Source organism: Pteronotus mesoamericanus, unplaced genomic scaffold (genome assembly GCF_021234165.1).
Source record: "Pteronotus mesoamericanus isolate MK-2021 breed Mesoamerican mustached bat unplaced genomic scaffold, CSHL_Meso_final scaffold_85, whole genome shotgun sequence".
Classification (NCBI taxonomy): domain Eukaryota; kingdom Metazoa; phylum Chordata; class Mammalia; order Chiroptera; family Mormoopidae; genus Pteronotus; species Pteronotus mesoamericanus.
The window spans coordinates 70,852,781-70,876,903 of NW_026555329.1; the positions used below are offsets into that span (position 1 = coordinate 70,852,781).

The 24,123-nt window shown below is 42.3% G+C and overlaps 1 long non-coding RNA gene across 1 annotated transcript; it reads left to right on the forward strand.

The window, feature by feature from the left end:
- The first annotated feature begins 8,107 nt into the window (after positions 1-8,107).
- On the forward strand, positions 8,108-21,095 carry LOC129062951 (uncharacterized). The gene is made up of 3 exons (XR_008528323.1): positions 8,108-8,212; positions 18,236-18,289; positions 19,219-21,095. It is a non-coding gene; the product is annotated as an uncharacterized LOC129062951 (long non-coding RNA).
- Positions 21,096-24,123: the final 3,028 nt, after the last annotated feature.

A 24,123-nucleotide genomic window follows, 5' to 3' on the forward strand; every position in this document is an offset into this window, starting at 1 on the left:
GTGCGCTCTTCAAAGCAGAAGGGATAAACACAAACTAGAGGTAACTTCTTAAAAAGTTTTAGCATTTAACGGGTAGATTCATCTACTTCAAATAAGCATAGGATTTTAATGCGCTGTTTTTACTGAGTTAATCAGTTTGGTGGGGTCGGAGTGTCAAAAGGAGGTGAATACCTTCCTTGTCATTATTACAGTTTTTATAACATGTTGATACATAAATATAGGACTGAACTTCATTTGAGCTATAAATGCTGTTTCAGAAATACGCATGGTAGTGTTTCAGAAATATGCATGGTTGTGTATTAAAAAATACACAACCTTTTTTAAGTATCTGTCTCTTTTTTCCCCCCAACTTAATTTAAAACATGTTGAATCTTCACGAATGCTGAGAGAAAAGGCTAATGAACTTCCTTTAACATTGCGCACGTGGCTGTAGCTCTTCTATGTGTGTGTATATATTGGTTTTCTTCCGTAACTATTTGAAAGTCACTGTGGACATCATGACACTTTTTCTGTAATATTTCAGCAAGTAATAGCAAGGATATTTCTTTCCCAATCACCATATCATTAGCATGCATAAAACATTTGAGGATAAAATTTTCTAATACTTAGTTCCTATTTAAATATCCTCAATTGCCTCCAAAATACTTTCTGAACTTTTTGTTCTACCCAGGATTTAATCAGGAATCATACATTCATTTAGTTATCTCTTTATTCTGGAACACTTCCTCTCTCTTTTTGGGGGGAGAGGGAAGGGTCTTTTCTATAATACTGACATTTTTTAGCTGTTTTGGAAAAGTTCGCACAATTTGATATTTTTTATTTTTTAATTTATTTTTTATTTATTTTAAAGATTTTATGTATCTATTTTTAGAGAAAGGGGAAGGGAGGGAGAAAGGGAGAGAAACATCCATGTGTGAGAGATACATCGATCGGCTGCCTGTCACAGGCCCCCAACTGGGGACCTGGCCTGCAACCCAGGCATGTGCCCTGACTGGGAATCAAACCGGTAACTTCTCAGCTCGCAGGCCAGTGCTCAATCCACTGAGCCACACCAGCCAGGGCTGCATTTTATTTTTTTTCGATTCAGGTTTAGCATTTTTGGCAAGAATGCTTCCATTCTACAGGTGATACGATGCCCTTAAAGTATCATATCAGAGGATACATACCAGTTTGTCCCTGTATATTGTTTGATCACTCAGTTAAGGTGGTATTTGACCCACCTCCATTGTACAGCTGATCTTCCCAGTGTACTCTGAGTTGATACTTTAGGATTATGAATATCTTGTTTCAAAAACAAAAAACAAAAACCTTTTGATTATTGCTTTTACCATTCATTTTAATTTAATAAATGGTATACTGTTTCAATCATACAAATAATATAATCAATTTAATAAGCAAGTGCCTACTCTGTCTTCATGTCACATGCCTGATTTGATCAAATCTTGATCACATTTACTCTGGATCCCTCTCTCTTTTTTTTAAAGAAATACAATATGGTAGATAAGTAGCAGCAACTGGGAGCTCCCTGATCCCATCCCCCTACTTCCCTCCCAGAGGTAGCCATTGCCAAAATTTCATGGTTGGTCTTTGTCATTCATGTATGTATTCATAGGCAGTAAAAAGTGCTGTTTTATAAGTTGTTAATCCTCATGTGTGTCATGATACTATGGAATAATTTGCAGGTTGCTCTTTTGTTGTTCAACACTGTTTTTGATAATTCCTCATTCTTGTTTCTTGTAAGTATTGAACAGTAGTATCACGTTTTACCAACACCCTAATTGATGGATTCCACTGGGGGAGGCTAGTATGCATTTAAGTTCCCAATCTTTTGCTACTACATACAGTGCTGCAATGATGATTATCGTATGTGTCTCTTTGGATCAGACATGTAACATGTCAGAGGGCTCCTCTGGGTTAGGTAACTGGAAATGAAAATCCCAGGTTGGAGATTCAGGGCTTTAATTTCCCTAGACATTGCAGGATATTTCTCAGTATTTGCACCCATTTACTCCCACCCATGGAGGGAGAGTTCCTGTTTGTCCACATCATCAATGACAGACAGTTTCAATTCTCAAAATTGAGAGAGATACACCAAAATTGAGAGAGAGGTACAGAGATTTCCCATATACCACCTGCCCCGCCCCATGCATAGCCTTCTCCATTATTGACATCGCTCACCAGGGTGGTACATTTTTACCAAGGATGATCCTACATTGACATATTGCAATCACCCAAAGCCCATGGCTTTCGTGTCCAGCTTCCCTCTTGGGGGTGTACATTCTACAGGTTTGGACAAATGTATAATGAGATATATCCACCATTGACATACACAGAGTATTTCCACTGCCTTAAAAATTCTCCACACTCCACCTATTCATTTATCCACACCCCCCACCCCGGCAACCAATGATTTTTTTTTAAATTGTTTCCATTGGTTTGTCTTTTCCAGAATTTCATACAGTTGGAATCATATTCTTTCGCTTAGTAATATGCATTTGTTTCCTCTGTGTCTTTTCACAGCATGATAGCTCTTTTTTTAATCCTTTCTTTAGTGCTGAATAATATTGCACGGTCTGGATGTACCATAGTTGATTTAGGTATTCACCCCCTAAAGGGCATCCTTGGTTGTTTCCAAGATTTGGCGATTATCAACAGAGCTGCTCTAAAGATCCTGCGTAGGTTTTTATATGAGCGTGAGTTTTCCACTTGTTTGAGTAAACACCATGGAGCACAATTGCTGAATCATATGTGAGAGTATGTTTTGTAAGAAATCACCAAACTGTCTCCCAAAGTGGCTGCACCATGTTGATTCCCAGCCACGATGTAGGGGAGTTGCTGCTGCTCTGCATCCTTGCCAGGATTGGGTGTCCGTGCGCTGGATTGTGGCTAATCTAATAGCTGTGAAGTGGTATCTCTAATTTGCATATCCCTGATGACATATGATGGGGGCATATTTTCATACATTTCTTTCCTGTCTGTATATCTTTGGTGAGGTTTCGTTGGTGGGGTTGCATTGAATCTCTTGGCCAAATTGGGAAAAAAACTAATGTCTTGACGATATTGAATCTTTTTATTGATTTCCCTATCTCCATATTAGTTCTTTGATTTTGTTCATCAAAGTTTTGGGGCTTTGCTTATAGATCGTGTACATATTTTGTTAGATTTACATGTATTTCATTTTTGAGGTGTTTATGCAAATAGTATTGTTTTTAATTTAAAATTCCATTTGTTCATTGTTGGTATATAGGAAAGCAATTGCTTGTTGTGTGTTAACTTTGGGAGACAGTTTGGTGATTTCTTACAAAACATACTCTCACATATGATTCAGCAGTTGTGCTCCATGGTGTTTACTCAAACAAGTGGAAAACTCACGCTCACATAAAAACCTACACGGGATCTTTAGAGCAGCTCTGTTGATAATCGCCAAAACTTGGAAAGAACCAAGGATGCAAACTTGTTATAATCACTTGCTAGTTCCAGAAGTTATTTTGTTGATTCTTTAAGATTTTCTATATAGATGACCATGTCATACTTTTTGATTTCTGCCAACCTGATGTGTGTAAAATGGTATCTGCATTGATTTGAATATTTTGTTTATTATTGACCATTGTTTTCCTGTTTATAAGCTGTGTTCATTTTTCGGTTGGTTGTCTTTTGTTGCTGTTGTTGGGTTGTCCTTTTATTTTTGATATGCAGGAGGTAATTATAAATTCAGAATGGCTTTACTATTTCCAGTTTTCGGTTTGCATATATTTTCTCCTGATCTGTTGGGTTATCTTTTCAACTTTTTTATGGGGTATAAATTTTACATTTTAATGTGTTAAATCTATCTTTTCCCTGATGGGGTGTGTTCTTGATGTTTTATCTTAAAATATACTGCAGCCTGAGATCATAAGGAGACTCTTCTATGTTTTCTTTTGCCAGTTTTAAAATGTTGCCTCCTCATTAGGCTATTAGTTTCTCTGGCAGTGTGTGTATGTGTGTGTGTGGGGGGGGGGTGTGATCTAATTTTACTTTTATCTCAACATGGATAATGTTCTTTTTATGAATCACTGAATAGCCATTCTTTCTCACTGATCAGTAATATTACCTCTGTGATATGCATCAAATTTAGAGAAGGTCTTTATATAAAGGAAATGAGTCCTTTGTGATGGGTACAAATGACATTTTTCTTTCTTTTTCTTTTTACCACCTTTTAAAAAAATTATCTTGAAGATCTTTCTATATCAACACATAAAAAGTTCTCTCATACACACACACAGTATGTCAATGAATGTATATAACATGATTTATTTCAGTCAGTTAATTGATTAACATTGTTTATTTTTTTAAAACAACTTCATCAAACTTTTCCTAAAATGTATATTCTTGAGCATACACAGTTTCGTGCATTTGCTGAGACAAAGGGTACGCTAATTTAAACTTGTCGTAGTTTAGGCTAAATTGCCCTCCAAGGAAGTTTTAACAATTTGTATCCCTATCAGTACTCTATAGCCGTGCTTGGCTCTCCATTCTTTCCAATATAGGGTGTTATCAAGCTTTTGATTTTTGCCAATGTGGAGAAAAATGGTAGTAACTTACATTTCTTTGAGTATGAATGCCCTGAGTATCTTTTCATGTTTGAGCTATTTCTATGTTCTTTTCTATGAGCTGTTCACATCCTTTGACCACATTTTATTGGATTTTTGGTCTATTGATTTGTAGGTGCTCTTTGTCACTTGTTTTACAAGTGATATTTTTCTTTTTTATCTTTTTTTGCCATACAGGATATTTTTATTTTTATGTTGTTGATTTTACTTATTCTTTTATGACTTCTGCATTTTATATCATGCTGGTCATGTGAAAAATCTTCCAATATGGAGATTACAAAAGAATGTCTCCCTTTTTCCCTAGGAGTTTTAATATTTCTGTTTTGCTTTGTTTAATTTGTTATTGATCTGTAACTTTTTTATGTGTAAAGTGTGAGATCAGAACCCAAATTATTAATCTTTCCAGGTGGAAAAAATACCAATGAACCAAGTTAGGTCAATATCCTTTGCTGAGTGACCCGTCTTTTCTCTATTTGATGTTCAGAATCACTGGTATGGAACTGAAACAGGCAGACTGATTAAGAATTAGAATTTTTATTTTTTATTTTTAAAGTACATTTTATTGATTATGCTATTACGGCTGTCCCATTTTTTTCTCCCCTTTGTTCCCCTCCACCCTGCACCCCCCTCCCACCAGCATCCCCGCCCCCCTTAGTTCATGTCCATGGGTCATACATATAAGTTCTTTGGCTTCTCCATTTCCTATACTGTTCTTAACCTCCCCCTGCCTATTTTGTACATTACCATTTATGCTTCTTATTCCCTATACCTTCCCCCCATTCACCCTACCCTCTCCCTGCTGATAACCCTCCATGTGATCTCCATTTAAGAATTAGAATGTTTTAAAGGCAAGAATTATAGAAGACCAATGGATAAGAGAACTGAGGCTAATACGCCTTGATTGAATTTCCAGTCTCTTGGGGATTAGACGGAAAAGGAGTGGAGCCAGAAGGGAACTCATCGCTGAGCATGTGGAACAGATGGGAGGCTGGAGATCTGGCTAAGGTCAAAGTTGATAGGATAGGAGGTACAACTTGAGAATTAATACGTCACAGGTGGAGTAGGTCCAGGAAGTGAAAAAGTGCATTAGAAACATGGCAGTGGATTGCTGGCATGCTGTGAGGAGGCAAGCCACTACTAGAAGTAAGGATTCTGGAAAATACCAATGTATATGGCCTTTGAAGTCACCCATGACTATGATAGCTTGGGGCTGAAAGGAGGGCTGTTAGGCGCTAAAGCCTTGAGGGAATGAAGGGAACTGCCTAGGAATTCTGTAGATTAAGGCATTGGGAGAGTAAAGGGAGAGCATGAATCTTAAAGGAGTGTTTTGTTTTTTTTTTAATTTTGATTTTTGATTTTAGAGGGGAAGGAAAGGAGAAAGAGAGGGAAACATTGCTTGGCTGCCTTCCATATGCACCCTGACTGGGGACTAAACCAGCAGCCCAGGCGTGTGCCCTGACCAGAATTGAACTGGCAACCTTTCAGTTTGCGGGACGACACCCAAATGAGCCACACTAGCCAGAGCAAGGAGTTGTTTTTATATGAGGACGTTTAAGTAAAAATCTCAAAAATAGCAGAAGAGTTCTGCCTTTCTTGTCCATGGCTTGTGGTTCTTTGAGAGAAGAGCCTTTGCAAGGCCTTAGCAAAAAAAACAGTCAGGCTTTAATCCTGACCAGGTAACTCAGTTGGTTACAGCATCCTCCTGATGCCTCAAGGTTGTGGGTTCAATCCCCAGTCAGGGCACATACAAGAATCAATCAATGAATGCATGAGTAAGTGGAACAGTGAATTGATGTTTTTCCCTCTCTCTCAAGTCAGTGAGAAAAATCGTTTTAAAAGAAAATCCAGGATGCATTTAAGGCTTTATCTGTAATTAAAAAAATAAGGCTTTACACAAAGACTTCAGTAAATATTTATTGTGTTCAGAGGTTGTGCGAGGCACTTGCTGGGTGGATAAAGTCATGAACCAAAGAGATGAAGTCCTTCCCCTCATCAGGCTCACAGTCTGGTGTCCTGCGACATGGTCCACAGACCACCAGTAGCTGGGTAACTTGGCAAGCTTAGTAGAGGTGCATAATGTCAGGTTCCAGACGCAGATATCCTGAATTGTAACCAGCAGTTGAATGAGATCCCCAGGTGCCTTGTCTGCGCATTAAAGTTTGAGAAGCACTGAGTCAAGTTTTTACCCTCAACATGTTGGAAAGGGGTTATAGCCGTTTACCAGCATCTCCTCCCTCATGGCAGCCACTTCACCTCAAAGAGCCCCTGCCCCTTCTCCTTATAATTGACTTGAGAGAATCTGACACCAGCTTGACCAGGCTGCATTCTTTTCCTAGGTGTTTGAAAATGGTCAGGAAAGAGCGATCCAGTCTTCTGTTGGTTGGACCATCTAAGGAGTAAGCTCAAATAAGTGTTAGAGTGGGCCATATTCTAGAAAGCAGGAAACAAACGGAAGGCAAAGAGAACAATGAAACAAACATATGGAGAACAGCAGGAAGGGAGAGAAAATGCTTGCATTCCTGATAGCTTTCCTGTATCCCATCACTGTCCACTTTATCTTTATAATACACTCCCATATGGTTAAAGCTCCCATGATTTGGTTGTTATTATCTGGAACCAGAGTTCTGCCTTTTATAGCAGATAAGGGTGAATTCAGAAGGCTGAATGCAAAGAGAAAAAGGAGTCTTGCTTTATAAGTGTGTGTTGATGGAAGTTGTGGAGAGATTTGAGGGCCAGGAGCAGAGGTGGCCCACAGTATCATGGTAGCTCGCGGTGGACAGAGGGCGAGAGACCTCTTCCAGAGCTCACTGTCTACACCAGACACATGACAAGCAATTTTTGATCCCTCAAATTGTCTCATTGGATCCCTGCAACAATTCAACAAGGTGTTAGCCTTTACAGAGAAGGAGAGTAAACTTCAGGGAGCTCAAGTAACTTGTTCATGGCTGCCAGGAAGCGCAAGGCCACGGTGAATTGAACCCAGCTGTGCCAGACTCCAAAGATCTCCATCTTAACTCCTTAAGCGCCTAACCTCTGTCACAGGTGCTCCAGGCAGGTTACATAGCATACCGGTGGAACTTGTGTAAAAACAACCTGCCTCCCTTTCCACAGATTCCGCGCGGAGTCCGGGTAGACTATTGTGCTGCAAAAAAGCTCACAGGTGATTGATTGTGCTCTGCCTCTGGGGATGGGAATCCGCGTCCTGCAATCTTTATAGGTCAGAAAGACCTAAGTCTAGCTGTGCATCAGAATCGTTGGAGTGCTGGTATTATTAATACAGATTCCGGGACTCCCACCCAGCGTTACAGAAGCGGGATATGACTGGGGCCTCGGATTCCGAATGTCAAAGCTGTCCAGCCCTGCTTGGGACTTGGAACTTATTCCACCCTGGCCTTCTCACCTGTCGGCCCATTTAAGCGGTAATTCCGAGATGTCCCGACAGGGGGAGCAGGGGCGCCGATAATGGCTTCCGGGTGAGTAGATGCAAGGAGGGCGGGGCGTGGGGTGACCCGGAAGTTGACGGCGGGATCCGCCCCTGGCACGGGGGAGGCAGGATAGGAACGGCCCACTAAGCTGCCACCGCCGTTCTCGCCTTCTTCGCTGACATCATGCTCCAATTCCTGGTGAGTGGAGCTGCCGAGAAGGAGGCCGGGGGCTCGGTTCAGGGCCCTCGGGGGCTCCGGGCCCCGTCGAGTCGACGTGGGTCCGGGGGCCAGGGCGTGGTCCCGCGGGCCCCCAGCCCCGCGCCTGCCCGTCGCCTCTCGGGGTGGGCTGCGGGGTTTTGTTTCTGCCTCGCTCAAATCCTCTGCCGGCATTTTTCTGCAGCCATTCAAATCCCTAAAACTTTGATATGTTAGAGCATGGATTTTGGGAGCCACGTACTTAACCTTGGGTGCCTGTGTCATCCTCGTGATAAAGCTTTTGGGTCCTTCTGTCTTTTCGTGACCGTCCCCCGTTCTGTTCTCCCGCCCCGATACGGGCACAAACCCCATCCGCACTCGGGGCCCTGCTGGTTGGCCTTTCAGAGGACTCAGGAGAGCCAGGAATAAACTCTAAATGACAACAGTAAGCAACCTCACGAGGCGCAGAAACACTGAGTCAGAGCTGGAGGCTTCTGGAGTCCCCGTCGGATCTGTTGTTACCGCTTCCAGACTTGGAGGACGGCTGGCTGCTGGCATGAGTCAGGCCCTGGTCTACAAGTGGTTTTTCCAAAGTGCTCATTTTAGGGGAAAGTGACTGTTACCATGACTAAACAAATTATTTCTCGGGGCTCTTTATTTCCCTTAAAAACGGGTTTCCTGGCAAAGCTCGGTGTATTTCAGATTGCCTGGTAAAGGTTTCAGGAGGTCTTGCCAATCAAATTTCCAAGAGAGAGTCTTTCTTTGGAATTTTTGTGCTTCCAAAACTTGATGCTTTCTACCTCTCATAAGAGGCAGGTATTATAATATATTCCAGGTGGTTAATGGAGATCTGCTGCTATGGGGATGAGATGCTTTCTCAAATGTTATATTCTTTATCGAAGAGATTACGAGACAATGCCGCTGCTGTTCTTTTTGAGATGGTAATTGATTTTTGAATTCTCTAGGCCAAAAGAGGGTCTCCTTCACATAAATTGCCCAACTAAGACGGCCGCTCCTCTCTCTCTGGAAGTTTCTCCAGTGTCCTAAGTAGGTATTAGTTTAGGAGTAACAGATAATTACTGCTCTTTAGTTGTAGGAAACAGTTTAAGAACAGTATCAGTTTGCCCCACAGTGTATAATTGAGTGTCAGACTCCATCTGCAGCTCATTGAGAAGGTGGGAGGGAGGACATTGATTCAGTTACACTTCACTATATAAGTGCTTTTGCAGAGTGAGTTTATTTGGTTTTGGAATAAGCTTTTGCTGTGTATAAATAGGGAGTGACTGGTTTGTGAATTCAGAATTCTCAGCATTTAAGGAGAGAGGCTGAAGCCGTTCATTCAGTTCCTAGCCCAGACATAACTGTGGCCCTCTGTTCTCACTGCACCTGTTGAAAGAAGTGGCTAGAATTACTTTTCACCTGGATTCTCCCTCTGTCCAGTGATCCACCAGCTCTGGGAACTCGGGCAAGTCTTTGTTTGCTTTTAGCCGTTTCAGCTATAAAACAGTGGGGCTGATGGAGACGATCCCTAGGTCTCCTTTAGCTTTTACCCTGTGACCAGCTGTCATGTCCTAGTGTTTATGAGGTCAGACTCCTGGGTTTGAACCCCAGCTCTGTCACTTCTAAGCTGTGGGAACATGGGCAGTTTATTTAAATGCTCTGTGCTCCAGTTTCCACATCTGAAAGGGGAAGCCTGTCTCATGGTTTTGTGAGGATTAAAAACGAATTAACACATTGAAGTACTTACAACTGTGACACTTAATAAGCATTCAGCTCTGTTCAGTTTCTCATCAACAAGGTATCAGTAATTCTAATTTAGTTCCTTCTCAGAAATGGGGGTTAGTTTACCCTCAGACGTGCAGGTGAAGGGAAGGGTTTTGGCAGTGATGGGAGAGTCACAAGTTAAACATGGGCTTTGGAACCCTCCAAGATGTGTCCTGCAGTTGTCATTTTCTGGGACACTGTTTGAAATGCACTGCCCGGGATTGTGTTGCTTATAGATTGTTCGTTCCTCCCTGGATTAAAATACTTGCCCATCGTCCCAGTCCTGAGAGCTTGTTCCTCAGGCCCTGCTGCTGCTTTCTTTCCTCTTCTTGCTGCTGCAGTAGCTCCTTAATTACAGTGTATGGGGTTGGCCGAAAAGTTCGCTTAGTTTTTTTCTGTACATGGGTCTATTAGTGCTTAGTTCTCTTTAACTTCATTTGAAACAATTTTGTTAGATTGTATTGTGACAGCTGTCATATCAGCGTGCATTTAAAAAAAACTTATCAAAATTGGTGAATTTTTGTGCAGCCATTTTAATATTGAAGGAGGAAGAAGATACGCAACATTTTCTGTGTATTATGCTTTATTATTTCAGGAAAGGTAAAAATGCAACTGGAACGCGAAAAATTTGTGCAGTGTGTGGAGGAGGTGCTGTGACTGATCAAACATGTCAAAAGTGGTTTGTGAAGTTACGTGGCACTATTGACATTTTGGCCAAATAATTCTTTGCTGTGGGGCTGCCTCACGCATTGGAAGATGTTTAGCAGCCCCCGGGCCTCACCCACTAGAAGCCAATAGCGGGAGAGAGCCGACATATTCGAAATACCCAAACCAAAAAAGTTATTGGTGAAAATGAAAAATGCATCTTTTATTTTATGGAAAAAATGTAACACGTTTTGGCCTCCCCAATAATTTAGCTACAGTTGTCAAGAAACGTAGAGCTTTGGAAGAGAAGCCCGACGTGACGGGCGCTGCTGGGGGCCCTGTGTACACTGCCTGCCAGAGTGTCCTGGGCCGTGTGCTGCTTTCTTTACCTCTCGAAGCGGTAGCACCTGGTACTCCTGGAACCTCCTCTTGAATCCCTTCTTCCTTGCCCTTTGGATCCTGCATCTCAGTACTTCCCGACATCCTTTCAGGTTATGACACACGTGGGTTTATTTTTATGGAAGAATCTGTACAGAGTGGGGGGCCCTCCGAGGGCAGAGGGGCTCATGTCTTGGGGCGCCACTTGGGAGATAGCCCTGTCTCATCTTGTCTGTTTGTAGTGGCCGTGTTTCCCTTCTTCTGGGTACTGGGTGTTTCTCAAGGCTCCATCCTTGACTCTCTGCTCTTCTCTCAAACCCACCCTATGGGCGTGTGTTCCTTGTCACCTTCACCTCTGTGCTGACAGCTTCTGAGCTACCTTGAGCCCTTTTGTCTAAAGAGTTCCAGTTCCCGGGCATCAGGCGCCTACTGAACGTCTCTTGTCATGTCCTCTATCTCAGACTCTACGTGCCTGGACCCATTACCTCTTCCCTACCCTGCAAACCACACCCAACTTCTTTCTTTGTTCCCTGGTCCCACTTTCTAAAATTTGAACTATTCACATAATCCTATTTTTCCCCCCTCCTTCATTCTCTATGCCATCTAGCTGCTATGCCTGGTACATATATTTACCTGCTCTGTAATCTTGGGCAAGTTACTTAATTGATCTGTGCCTTAGTTTCTCCAGCATAAACTGGACAATAATTGGACCTGCTTTGTAAGATTGTGAAGAGCTTGAATGCACACAGTAAGCATTCAGTAAATGTAGCTATTGCTTTAAGCCATCAAGTCTTCATTACTCAGATTATGGAAAGTTCTGTCTATATGTTCCCACTGCCAAGTTTGTAGAGCTGGGTTTTTTTTTTTTTTTACACCACCTTTGGATGAGCTACACTAGCCTACCTGATGTGGAAGTGTAGGTTTTGAGTTGGAGGAGGTGTTTTAGGTTCATCCAGCTAACATGCGGAGGCTTCCGTCTCTACTACGAAGACAGCCAACTTATGGTTGGTCACCTCCAGTCACAGCAGGTTCACTACTCCCACAGGTCATCACTTTAATTTTTGGTCAGCGTCTCCTTACTTAGTCCTACTCCTTCAAGTTAAAGAGCAGTTCTAACCTATGTGACAACCCTTCACATATATAAAGAGCATGTCTTTGTCCCTCTCACCATCCCTCACCTACCCCATCAGTCTTTTCTTTAAGCTAAACATCTGTTTCTCCCACCCATTCTTTATGGCTCAGGTTCAGGCTGGTTGTCCTTCTCTGAATAGTCTAGTTTTGAATTCTTTTTTTTTTTTTAATTTTATTTATTTATTTTTAGAGAGAGAGGGGAAGGAAGGGAGAAAGAGGGAGAGAAACACCAGTGTGTGGTTGCCTCTCGCATGCCCCCTACTGGGGACCTGGCCTGCAACCAAGGCAATGTGCCCTGACAGGGAATCGAACCAGCAACTCTTTGGTTCACAGGCCAGTGCTCAATCCACTGAGCCACACCAGCCAGGGCCCTAGTTTTGAATTCTTTTTTGAATATGCCACTTCCAATGTGGTTTGAGCAGCCAGCCTCCAGCAAGGCTGTCGCCTCTAGTTCTGTGCGTGCTTCCCATGATGCCCGTGGATCTGTGCTCTTGGAGCTGCTGGAGTGGTCACCCAGAATTAATGGCCTGTCCGCACGCTCAGAAACTGTCAGTGTCCCGTTGTCCTTCCACATCAAACGTAACCATCCGGCCCCACTTTCCTTTCCCACTGCCCGACAGCGCACATCCTCTGTTTTGGGTTGGCTGGGCTAAGCTTTCCAGTCCTTACCAGCCTATGGACCATCTTGCCTTCATAGTTTCTATGTGGGTTTTTTTTGTTTTGTTTTGTTTTTTTACCTTTAGCTCCTTTTTTTGCCTTCCCAAACACTCTTAATGGCCCAACTCCCATCTTTTTTCACGAGCCTTCTGGTGACTAAGTTCCTGAAGTCTTTACACTTTTCTGATCCATGTCTCCATTTATTTAGGTCATGCATGTCTTGCATCATTTTTAAAAAAAATCATCTAAGTAAAATAGTCTTGCCCCTGGTTAGTTACATTTATGTCTAGGTGCTTCTGAGTTTTGTTGTTGTGAGTGGCATCCTTTTTAAAATTAAATTTTCAAGTTGTTGCTGATGTATGGAAATGCAGGTAGTTTTGTTGTACTGATTTTGTATCTAACATTCTCGCCTACCTTTTAGCTATCTCTTGTCTGTAGGTCCACTTGGAAATGAATCAGGGAAAGCAATACTGTGAAGGCAGTCATATCTCCAGTGAAGGCAAAAATGACAGCTTTGTGTTCTTTCCCAATCTATTCCCTTCCCCTCCTCACGCCAGGACTTCCAGTAGAAATAATGGGAGCGGATAGCCTCCTTTTGTTTATCCTTGTAGTAGAAATGCTTCTCAGCTTTGGTGATGTTTGTGTCTCTGATATTTTCTACCGGGTGAAGGGGATTCTTTTCTATTTCTAATTGTGTAAGAGTTTTTGGCTGCTGATTTTGCCATGTTCCCTTCCCCACCTGGTGATCATATGACTTTTATCCTTTAGTGTGTTAATATCAGTTACATTAGATTTTTAACACAAAGCACTTACACTGTGTGGCCCATTCAGACCATCATTTGGTGACTTGCTGTGCTTCGTTCACTGCGCCTTCATGTGTTTTAGTCTTGTCTTCCTGGAGTAGGTCATCCCTTCCATGGGAAGAAGCCACAAATCTTGCTATTCCACTTATGTAATTAGGTATTCCTTTTTTGCCTAATGACTACTCTCAGATATTCATAAAATATTTGAATATTTGAATCAGCTTCTTTGAGCACAGGGAAACCAGCTCTACCCGATGCACCTCTTTCTGGAGTCTTACTGGCTAATTTTTTCATGACTGTCTCTATTTAATTCACTGGCTCAGTGAGTTAACAGCTTTTTTCCCCCCTTCATTCTATAAAGAAAATGATTGAATATAAAACCTAGCTTACATTTTTTTCCCCCCCAGCTTACATCTTAAAAATGTGCTTCTCTGTGCTGGTAATAGAAGAGATATAGGTTATATCCTCAGAAGCTTTTTGTTTTAATTTACAGAATGTGGGTTTTATTATTACTTGAAGCAGTTGTTAAACACATCAGATGGTGTTCTCCACACTAAAACCGTAAGCGATTAAAGACTAAGGCACAACAAAGGGTGAATTTTTTCCTGCCTCCTTGGATTGGAGAGGTCTTCTGACAGCTATGGCTGAGACTAAAATTGGGAAATAAAATGATCAATGTATCTTTATTGTTCAATAATGTATACTTTAGGTTTTCTTGTCAGTGTGTAGCTTTTCTCACCTGAGACCATATAACATTTTTAGGTATTCTTTTAAATGTGCCTTGGCTGGTGTGGCTCAGTGGATTGAGCTCTGGCCTTTGAACCAAAAGGTTGCTGGTTCGATTCCTGGTCAGGGCACATGCCTGGGTTGCAGGCCAGGTCCCCAGTGTGGGGTGTGAGAGGGGCGACCAATCACTGTTTCTCTCACACTGCAATGCATCGTTCCCTCTCTTCCTCCCTCCCTTCCCTGCTCTCTAAAAATAAATAAAATAAAATATATATAAAAAATGCTGGTTATAGCTACATTGGTTAAATAAAATGAGAGATTTTAGATTTCCTAAGCTGTTGTCAGTAAATATGAGAGGACTCCGATTCTGCCAACCTTGGTTTGGGTGTGTCCTTTTTGAAAATGCAAGCTGATGAGTCACTTTCAGATCGGTCGGGTAGTGTTCACTCCGGGCTATTGCCAGGAGCCATCCCAAAGCAAAATCGAGGCTTTCTTGGCTGATTTATACACATAACAGCTTCTTGATTGGGGAAGGGATTGAGCAGCAACTGTTCAGAAGTCAGATTGCTTTAGAGTTGGCTCCCTTCTTTTTGACATAGTGCTTTTCTGTGTTAATAGACAGTGTTGTGACTAACTGCCCGTGAGTCCACCCTCGAGAACTGACAGCGCTTCCCTGGAGCTCTCAGATACAAAGCCAGCCCCTGTCTGAGTGGTCCTCGCTTTTTCACTCCGACATTTCCATGCTTCTAAAACATTTATTTCACCAGGAAACCTTGAAGTTGTCCTTGGCTTCCTCAGTTATATCTCCTGTTGCTGATATTTCACCAAATCTTACTGATTTTTTTATGGTTTTGAGACGTACTTTACATCTTATAATTCACCCATTTCCCATGCAGGGTAACGGTTTTTAAGATGACTGTAGAGTTGTGCAGCCGTCTTCACTACTGATTTTATATCCGACATTTCATTGCCTCTGAGAGAAACCACATGCCCATTAGCGTTCACTTCTCATTCCTCTCTTCGCCCCCAGCCCTGGACAGTCACTAGTTTATTTTGTTTGTCTACGGATTTGACTATTCTGGACGTTTCCTTTAAATGGAATCATTTGATATGTGGTCTTTTATGACTGCCTTTCACTTAGCATGTTTTCAAGGTTCATATATGCCATAGTATGAATCAGTACTTCATTCCATTTTATGGTTGATTAATATTACATTGTATGGACGTACCACATCTTGTTAACCCATTCACCAGTGGATGGACATTTGGGTTGTTTCTGCCTTTGGGCTATTACAAACAGTCTTCCTGTGAACATTCGTGTGCAGTTTTGTGTGTGCATGTATTTTTCAGTTCTCTTGGGTGTATGCCCTGAAGTGGAATTACAGCATCATATGGTAACTCTGTCAGTTGCCAGACTGTTTTCAAAAGTGGCTGCCCCATTTTACATTCCCACCAGCAATGTAGGAAGCTTCCAGTTTCTCCACATCCTCGCCCACACTTGTTCATCTTTTCAGTTAAAGTCACCCTAGTAGTGGGTGTCTCGTGGCACCTCATCATAAAAATATGATTTGCGTTTTCTTAATGACTAATAACATTGAGCATCTTCTCATTTGCTTTTTGGCCATTTATTTGCATATCTTCTTTGGAGAAGTTCAAATCTGTTGCCTCTTTTTAAACTGGGTAATTTTTCTTTTTATCATTCAGCCCTAAGAATTCCTTATATATTCTGTATAAAAGTCTCTTATCAGATACGTGATTTACAAATATTTTATTCCAGGCTCTGGGTTGTCTTTTCACTTTCTTGATGGTAGTCTTTGAAATATAAACATTTAACTTTGATGAAGTTTAATTTATCGATTTTTTTGTCACTTGAGCCTTTGGTGGCATATCTGAGAAAACCATTGCCTGCCCCAACGTCATGAAGATTTACTGCTTTGTTTTCTCCTAAGAGATTTATAATTTTAGCTCTTGTATTTAGGTCTTTTTAAGCTAAGTTTTGTTTATGATGTGAAGTAAGGTCCAACTTCACTGTTTTGCGTGTGGATACCCCCCTGTCTCAGCATCATTTTTTGAAACCATTAAATGTCTTGCCCTGGCTGTCATGGCTCAGTTGGTTGGGCGTTGTCCCACAAAGTGAAAGGTCACCATTCAGTACCCAGTCAGGACACATACCTGGGTTGGGGAGTGTGTGGAAGGTGACTAATTGATGTTTCTCTCTCACCTCGATGTTTCTCTCCCTTTCTCTCTCCCTCCCTTTCCCTGGCTCTAAAAAGAAAAAATGAAAAAAAAGAAACCACTGGATGTCTTAACACCCTTGTGGAAAATTGCTTGACCACAGATGTAAAGGCTTATTCCTGGACCCTCCATTCTGTTTCATTGATCTTCATTGATTTTAAGGAAAAAAAAAACCCCGTTCATTCATGTTTGCTTGCTACTTTCTCTGCAGGGAAAACTGGGGGAGGGGGCTCATGTGATGTGGAAGGGGTCGTGGGGACAGCATCGAACCTTCTAGATGGACTGCTGATTAGACTCCCAGTCTTGGCCTGGAAGATAATGATGTGTCCTTGGCCTCCAGAGAGGTTACAGGCTCATTCCAGACCTTCTGTCATCTGGCTCCTGGCCAGCTTCTCAGACTAATGTCACCATTTTTCAGATTCAGATTCTATTTATTTAGATTAAAATTTTTTTTTCTGTCTAAACTTGCCTATGGAATATCCCATGAACATGTGAGTGCTTTTTGGACTTCATGTGTTCTTTCCCAAAATTTCGCTTCGTGGGCAAATTTATCTGCTTATGTTGTGTATTGAATTTTACGGAGTCCCGTTGGTAGACCTGGCAGTATTCTGAAACTGGAATTGGATGTGACTTGTCTAGAGGCCCGCAGTTTTTGTTTTATTTTGTGTTTGTAAATAACTGCTATATTTTAATGCACCCTGATGTCTGATAAAGTTGCCAAAGTGAAGTCATATTAGATACACCATATCTATTTTGAGATACCACGGTAATAGCCAGGAATCCTAGAATGTTGGAACTGGAAGGAACGTTGTTAGTTTAATGTTTTTATAAATTAGGAACTTCAAATCAGCAAAACTCCAAAGAGATTAAGTTTCTTGTCTCAGGGTACAGTTAGATGATGGTAGAACCAGAACTCTAGGTTTTTTTTTGGTTTTTGTTTTTTCGTGAGTGAAAAATTTTCAACCCTATATTCTTTTTGTTTGGTGCAGAACTAACATTCTCAGTTGGCCTCCCTGCCGCCACCCTTTCCTTTTAAGCACATTTAATACTCTTTCTGGTTTGGAAAACGTCTGTCTACCTAGTTTCAACCCATAGGAGTGAAAAAAAAAAATCTTTTTTTTTTTTAATTGATTTTAGAGAGCAAGAGAAAGGGTGGAGAGGGAAAGGCAGGGGGAGAGAGAGTGCAAGAGAAACATTGCTTTGTTGTTCCACTTATTTATGCATTCATTGGTTGATTCTTGTATGTACCCTGACCAGGGATTGAACCCACAACTTTGGTGTATCAGGATGCGCTCAAATCGACTTAGCTGTCCAGCCAGGGCCAATCTTTTTGCTTCTTAGTGACCTCTCCTTGATAAAAATTCTATTTCACAAGATGTGTCTGATTAATGAAATGATCAGAAAGTATTCTATGATTAGAGACCATAGCCTCTTCTATGCTTCTTAATTTACTAATAAACCATTTTAAATTATGCGTTTGGTGTTTAAAGCTTAGTAAAGCTTAAAGTTTATTTTATAGAAGCAAGATGTGAATTTCACATTGTGCACTGTTCAGCCCTCGACTGGACCCTGGGGTCTGCTGACTATGCTTAATTCCTTAGGAGAACATTGTCTGTATTGTTTGGTTTGGCTTCATATGGCGCTGAGCTTAGTATCCAGTGTAACTCTTCCTGTTCTATTCTTTCAGCTTGGATTTACTTTTGGCAACCTGGTTGGAATGTATCTGGCTCAGAATTATGATGTAAGTGACCATATTCACTTTCTCCATGATCCCTTGTAATTGATTTGTAGTGACTTGTCTTTGTTGAAGTACGGCGTGCCTTCCAGCGGAGATGGGGTCCACAGATCTGAGAGAAAAGCCCTGAGTTTTGTAGAAAGATTTTCCAAAGTCATGGAAGCATCTGTCCTTCATAACTCTACAGGGGGGCACAATCCCTTCACTTCAGGTGGTCTCATGGTGATACCAAGCCATGTTTGTTAGACCAGAGTAATGTTAAGTTAGATTCTTACAGTTCTATGGCATATTGTGTGATAAGCAAGAATTTAAAGATTAATGGGATAATCTTTTCAGTCCCCATACCCAGGAGTGGAGATGACTGAGAATTTTGGAGGTGGAGCTATATAATGCAGCATATCCAAGGGGGCAGAGTTTTGCAACGTGGGCGTTGTATTAGCCTCACTTTATAGATGGGGAAGTTGAAAACCAGGTGGCCAACTGCCCATGAATGGTGATTCTGGAAAGATAATGCGTGTTTTAAAGAGACAAGGAAGGGGAACATGATATTAACTTCTGTAGTGAAGCTTTTAGTGTGACAAAGGGAGTTCCCTCTGTCAGCCTTCACTTGAATCATGTGCTTGTCTGGGCAAGGGCTTTATCAGCGTGCACCACATTTCTTGTTTCTGTGTGCGACTTTTCGGCCCTGGGCTGAGGAGCTGAGGGGGTGTACGAAAGTCAAAGGCGGGGTCTGGCTTTCAGGGAGGGAGCATCCGCTAACTTACGTCTGAGATCCCCCTTCCGCAGTTAGGAGGCCCAAACCACTACTATTTAGCAGGTCTCTTTCAGAGGGAAATAAGCACTTGTACAATCACCCTTTATCTCTGGAGGAAGAGAAGTGAAAGAATATTGGTTAGACAAATGCAAAGTTGTGATAATCTCTTTTCTCTTTAAAGATACCAAACCTGGCTAAAAAACTTGAAGAAATTAAAAAGGACTTGGATGCCAAGAAGAAGCCCCCTAATCCGTGAGGCCCATGGCAGCACTGCCCCGGGAGTCCTGAGGCTGCCCTCCCCCCGGCCCCTCCGCCACCCAAACCGAAGGCCTGCGTCCCACTGCGCTCCAGCCTCCGCCTCTGCTCGACCCCGCGTGGCCTTTGAGCACACATGGGGCCACACGTTAAGAACTGTCCTTACTCTTCCAGCATCCTCACCTCCTCCTCTCCTCCTTCCAGTTGCTTGAGAGGTCCTCAGGCTGGAATTATGGTGCTAGATTAGTAAACATGGCCTTTAATTAGTGGTCTCTCCCTTATTCTTTGGGACTTCTACTGCCTTTTTTCATAAGAAAACTTGCTGAGTTTTATATAGGTGATCAGATAGGAATAATGCTGATTTCACAGTTTAGCGATTATACTGGGTATCGAAGCATTTGGTACTAAATTATGTTTTTTCAAGGTCATTAAAATTAAAATCTAAAAGCCAGTTTCTGGTGAATTATCCATTTATTTTATACTGTTCTCAGTATAACTGACATACATAACTCCATAGTTGCTAATTTAACCAATAAGTCAATTTGCTCCTCATCAACTAAGAAACTGCATTCTGAGAACCCTATCAGAAACTGGGGAATTAAAAAATATGTAAAGTAATGGCCTTTGTCCTCAGTAGATGTCATAGTCTAGTATGTGTGTTTTCCCTTAATGATATATTTGATCTGGCGCTTTTCCCTCAAAACAAGAATACTTATTTTAAGGGATTATAGGTACAGTTGACATTACATGATGAATAAATGATGCCTTTTCACATTAAAAAATATATTTACATTATAACTTTATAGTGATTCTCACAAGAAAACTTTTTTCCCCTGCAATCAGAAATTATCATCATAATCTGTCAAATGTATATTCAGTCCATTTTTAAAAGTTAAACAAAAATGTTTGACTATATCAGTTTCCTGAAAGTGATTCAGAATAAAGGACCTCCCCCACCGCACAGCTCCGAGGTCCTCTTCCCGGGGGCAGGCACTGTCCCCTGCAGACTGTCCGCTTCTGGGAACGATTCTGCGCCTGAACAAACACGTGTGCAGTGGGGCTTTTTGCCCGAATGATAGCGACTGTACGTACTCTTTGCCTTGACCTTTTTTTTTCCATTCCATATCAGTATGTAAGGAATAGGGAATCTCTTTCCTTTCTGGGCTGTGTAAGATTTGATTGAATGACTATGCCATAATTTATGTAATCTCTTACTGATGAATAGTTAGGTTGCTTCCTGTCTCTTGCTGTTAACATTGATAACCCTGAAACTTATGTTATTCTACAGATCCAGGCAGGGCGTAGTCATAAGCTAATGCCCTAAACCTGTAATTTGCACTAAATGTGAGTAAAGTCCCATTCATTGTGTGTTTTTGTTTGGGAGGGCCTGTTGGGCAGCTTCACTGGTAATGCCATTTCTGAGGACACTTTAGCAGAATCAGTAAACTGGAAGATTATTTAGAGACACCTTGTTCCACACAGTGATGACGCCGATACTACATATACTTATAAAATGGAGTGATTCTGCTTCTCCTTGAAAACATGCAGCTCTCTGCGTGGAGGTGTGATTTATCCATCCGCCATCCTGGTGTGTGAGACGGAGTAGGGGCATACTAGGGTTTGGCTTCCCTCCAGCAGGGTGATCATGGGCAAACAGCTTATTTTTCTGAGACCGTTTTATTCTCTGTAATATCTGGACGCAATACCTACCTCAAAGGGCTTCCATGAGAAACGACTGAGATAATGTATGTGACACACAGTGCTTTGCAGACTTGCCCAATAAATGGTAGATCTTAGTTCAAACACGCTGCTTTTGGTGAGCATATTTTTGTTTCTCTGCAGTTTCTTTTGGAACCAGTTTATGAACCATGCAAAATTTGTCATTATTCTGTGGTCACTCTGTTGGTTGCTGATGAAAATCGTCCATACCTATCTTGATCACACCACCTGGCTCACAAGATTTGATCTGAAATGACTGAATTGTCAGCAGAATGAATTACAGCCTTGAAGAATAAAGCTTTACCCACCCCTGAGGGTATTCCAACCACTACAAGCTTGGGTGTTCCTTGTTATCAGTCATGGTAGCCTCGTTATTGGCGTGTGTCTCCCAGAGTGGCTTCTTTGGGGAGGAAGGTCACTTAGATGTTAGGAGAAGATCTCTCTATATCATACCTTGTAAACAAAGCTCATTTGGAAATTAGGGCTTCCCTCAGGAATGATGCTTCACGTCACTGATAGGGTCACTTCTGCGGGTGGGAGCCACCCAGCTGTTCCACAGTGAACACAGGCTGACTTAGTGGGCGCCGGTCACACACCCTCTTCTGGTTGGAAGTTTCTGCAGCAGTGAACAGGCAATCGGACTTCTCAGGCAAGATCACCTTCCCTGAATTGCAAGAGGACCTTGGAGCCAGTAGATGTTAGGGCGTAGCTGTGGGTGGGGTGGCAGCGAGTGTGATAGAGGAAGTTACATTTTTCCTGGGTGTTTCGTAGGGACCCTTGCCTCACAAACCAACAGAATCATGGGAAGAAGCACTGCAAGACATGCCTTTGTTTCCTTTAAAAATGTTAAAAAACTTCCGTTGCTGTGTCTTAAGAAAACTTACTGCTACACTGGACCATAGAGGGAAGGTTACTCAAAATGCTACTGAGGGTTATTCACAAGTGAAAAGTAAAACTTCAGGGTTGATGTTGGAAACCTAAGAAATACACTGAACTTGAAAAGTTTATCCTTAAACTGTATCCCTCCCAAACAAAGGGAGAGAAAAGCCAAAACCACCTTGTTTAAAATCATCAAGAGGGGATACAGTTTGTTACTGTATGTATTTTAGTTACTTGCTGTCTTAATAGACTACCTCTGATTTAGTATTTTGTGCAATTCAGCAGTTACCTGCTTCTAAATGAAAGGCAGAATTTTGCTTCTTTTTGTAACTCATTTACCCAGTTTTCATTTGTATGACTACAAAGTTGTGTGTTTTTCTAGTTGCCTGCGCGTAGGGGTTCCTAGAGCATATATACACATGCATGATGTTTTCCTTTCCACTGAGCGGCTCACGCCCCAGACACGGCTGTGTTTGTTTTCCACCGAGGCCTCCCGCATTTCAATGCTCTTTCTGTTACTCTTCCCGGAGGAGCACTGTATACTGTACTGGAGCAAGTGAGGCTTTTCTTAAATTTCCCATCTTGGACTTTGCACATAGCATTTCCATTCCTTATGCAGATGAATAAGTTCTTTTTTCCCCCTGCTATTAAGGCCTTGTGGAAAGGAACAGGGTGGTGGAGGGAAAATATTTTGAGACATTGCCTGGTTTTAATAGGGGAGTCAGTGACATTTAGATTTTCAAATGTTCGCTTTATACCTTTCCTAAAACTGGGTGCAACATACTGAGCCACATATTGAGGAGCTCATGGATGGCATGTTTTGCACGGCAGGGGGAGACAAGAACAAGCTGGGGCCGGTGGGAAGTGCACGGGGAGGGCCCAGCCCCAGGTCCTGGGCCTGCTTGAACCGTTGCCTCTGTGGTGAGGCCTGAGGAAGGGCGCAGTGCGGGGGCGTCGTTCTGACACTGGATGGTCCCGCAGGATGGGGACGTGGGCGAGGGGCCATGCGCGGGATGAACTACCTGTGAGCCCGGGTGGTCTCCACTCCCTCTGTGTATTTGTGGTTTGAACATCTTGCCATACTGGGGATTCTCGTGTTCAGATACACTTCTTCAAATACAGGCCGAATGTGAAGACAACTACTTTATTTGGTATGCAGCTGAAGAAACAGGGATCTAGTCTGACATTGGAGGGAAAAGAAGCAATTTTTTAAATTTATTAAAAGATGGCACATGAGTCTTTGTGCCGTGTAAATGTAATGGAAAAGATTGTATACCATGCACGTCATGGGCAACTTAAAGGAAATTTAAGGGCAACTTTGACTAAGCAAATTTGATACATAATTGATGAGAATAAGATGCAAGAGTACTTACAGAGTCTTTGTTTCTCATTTTCGCCATCTGTCAAGTGAGCTGGTAAAAGTTAATAATGCACAGCTTTTCCATCTGTATATTGTGATAGAAGATAGAAATCATAATACACTTGCAACAGACACAAGACTACTAAGGGGAGCTCTTAATACCCACTGTGGAGTTGTGTTAGATGACCAGGAGGCGCTCGTCACTGCAGTGAGCGGTCCTGGTGGGCCCGGCCCTGGTTAGGGCAGAGAACAGGGCTGTTCCGTAGAACGGTCAGTAGACCAGGCTGAACCAAATGCTCTGTCTCAAGCGGCAGGTTGGGTGCCTTAGCTCCTCGGAGCGCCTGGCAGCAGCTGCCGTGGGGAGTCACACTGCTTTCCCTGCGGGATGAGCCCGGTTCTCGAAGAGCTGAACAGTGGCCAGTAATTCCAAGTCAGCTTTCCTTTCTCTTTTTAGTTATTTATACCCCCAGAATCTTACCAGTTATCTGCACCTTTGCCTTACTGTCTGAATTAGGGGCTTGTTGTCTCAGTTCTGTAATGGATCAGCCCTTCAAGGACACTCCTGATTGGAGGAGGAGCACCCTGGCTCTTCTGAGCACCTAGAGCAAAACAGCCGTGGAGAGGCAGGCTCGATCCGGCCAGCTCTGGTTCCCTAATGCTGCTATTTTAGGTGGGATCATGAGGTCATCACTTTTATACATGGCCAGTAATTGGGCCTAAGCTCATTGACAGGGCAGAGACAGTAATATTGCTGGTGAAATCTGGTCAATCATACGCTGTGGTCAGAGCAGGAAAGTGACGACCAGCACGAAAGGAATTTGACAGTTCACAGATACGTGCTAAACCAACCGAGTGACTTCACTGATAAATTAC